Source organism: Branchiostoma floridae, chromosome 10 (assembly GCF_000003815.2).
Source record: "Branchiostoma floridae strain S238N-H82 chromosome 10, Bfl_VNyyK, whole genome shotgun sequence".
Classification (NCBI taxonomy): domain Eukaryota; kingdom Metazoa; phylum Chordata; class Leptocardii; order Amphioxiformes; family Branchiostomatidae; genus Branchiostoma; species Branchiostoma floridae.
The window spans coordinates 2152887-2155176 of record NC_049988.1 but is presented as its reverse complement, the minus strand read 5'-3'; the positions used below and the strand labels follow the sequence as shown (position 1 = coordinate 2155176).

Genomic DNA, 2290 nt, shown 5'->3' with positions numbered 1-2290 from the left:
ACAATGTTTGTTACAGCAGGCTGATGTTAGAAATTCATTTCTTAGCGTAGTTACGCTGTCTGAAAAGTCCATTTACTTTGTAGGGTGATAACTGCAAAATAATAATTTTTTTATGACTTGAGATACAAAAATGACACTAAAAACTAATAATATTATACTTCTAGTGATTTATTACAATCATGTAATTGATATTTTTTGGACAATATTTGACATAAAGTGCTCTATTTATGTGGTATTCTTTATATCCCGCATATGACCACCATATGATGGCAATAGTGTGTTCCAAAAATTTGCATACGTTGGAGCGTTCTATTCGTATCTTGGGTAAACCTGCTATTAAAAACCCAGGTGAATGGTGTTTTTGTAACAATAAACGGTCTTTTACCTGACATATGTGTTAAATAATATTTTCATTTGTATTTGTACATAAAGTGAATAATATTACTTGAACAAAAACGAACCCAACTACGACAGTTTTAATAGATCGCCCCTGACAATGCTGGAAGATGGTTTCACCATTTCGAGTTCAGTTCAAAGTTCGAACGTCCGACGAGACGACTCTGAGGAAACGTTGAGTTTTCTCAGTTCTCTCACGAAAACTTTCGTACTACAACTTTCTAGCGGTAGCGTCAACAATATCTTGTACTTCATTTCTTCAAAGTCGAAAGATCGACAAACGTTGAAGCGGTTTAGATAATCAACTGTCGTGATTTTTCGTCAGGAAAGCGAGTGCCGAGCAAGGTATGTACGTGACAGTTGTTTTCCCGCCAAATGTATATGTCACAGAAAACTATTAAAATAACTAATTTATTGAACTGCTAGAAAAAAACGAAATGTGATATCAGATAGTGTTTACAGAAATGTTGGGTGACGTTTCTTCCCTGTACTGAGTTGTAGATTTTTTAAACCGATTTTGTTGTCAAACTACTAAAAAAATGCACAAAAGCGTAACGACTATATTCCATATTCGAAAGAAAAACAAAACAAAACTGGGTTCGGTCCAGTAAATCTACTCAGCTCAGGGTGGCAAGAAGTGTTATATTTTAGCACTATTTTACTAGAAAATTCTCAGTTTGTTTATCAACTGAGTATCATGTGTTGTTATTCACAAGCTCATCTTATATTTGTATGGAAGTCCTTGTGATGTATTCTTTTGTTGTTTCTTTCTTTATTTCTTTATTTGAATTTACCACATACAAAAACAAGTGGAAGGGAGGACAAAACAGGTGTATCAACACCTTTACAAGTTGTCCTCCCAAAAGTTGTTGTAAATATCCCTTATTGAATCACCCCTCTTCCACATACTAGGGGGCAAAATTGTTTGTAACTGGAGTTCATACCTTCGCCAAATGATATTAACCTTTTCGAGTGAAGTATTATAAATTTTTTCTATTGACTACACAAATAAGGTCTTCTTTTGTATAAATTGTCTCAGCTGATCATTTGCTACATATACAAATGGCATAACTTGTGTATTACCTGAACTAAGGCCACACCAATTTAATTTCTTGGTTCACGGATTTTTTCATCAAAAATATGGAGCGAGAGGGCGAAATAAAAATAAAAATAAAAATTGTAAAATGGTTGGGGTAAAGGTAACGACTAATCCAAAACATAAAGAAAAAAAGTTTTCAGCTTGAAAAAAGTACAAAAACACTATTTTTGTACAGTAACAGCACCTGTACCCACACTTTAAGGAGCTTATAATATAAAGTCCAATTTGCTACACCAGAAAGTTGGTGAATGGCTTCATTAATGGTGAAAATTTGCTGAGTAGTAATTTTTATTTTTATTTTTTTTTCCAAAAAATTGGAGCGAGCGAATCCGTGAACCAAGAAATTAAATCGGTGTGGCCTAAACTGAACCCAACTACAACAGTTTAATGAGTTCACCCGACAATGCTGGAAGATGGTTTCACCGTTTCGAGTTCGAAGTTCATTTTCCGAATGTCAGACGACTGACTCTGAGGATGTCCGAAATCCGGAAAGTTTTCTCAGTTTTCTCACGAAAACTTTCTTACTACAACTTTCTAGCGGTAGCGTCAACAATATCTTGTACTTCATTTCTTCAGAGTCAAAATATCGACAAACGTCGAAGCGTTTCAGAGAATCCACTGTCGTGATTTTTCTTCAGCAAAATCCAGAAAGTTTTCTCAGTTCTCTCACGAAAACTTTGTTACTACAACTTTCGTCAGGGAAGCGAGTGCCGACCAAGGTAAGTTATGTACATGATAGTAGTTTTTTAGCCAGTCACATAGATGCAAAAAGAGCCTGCATGTACAATCTGTATA

At 34.9% G+C, this 2290-nt stretch overlaps 1 protein-coding gene across 2 annotated transcripts in view; it reads left to right on the top strand.

Moving 5' to 3' along the window:
- The first annotated feature begins 511 nt into the window (after window positions 1-511).
- LOC118425183 overlaps window positions 512-2290 on the top strand; it is a 3817-nt gene continuing 2038 nt past the window's right edge. Inside the window, exon 1 of one of the 2 annotated variants that reach the window (XM_035834016.1) lies at window positions 512-741. The gene's annotated coding sequence lies outside the window, so the exon portion shown is untranslated. Of the gene's footprint in view, window positions 742-1883; window positions 2215-2290 lie in introns of those variants that run through there. The other variant, XM_035834017.1, reaches the window with a different exon arrangement.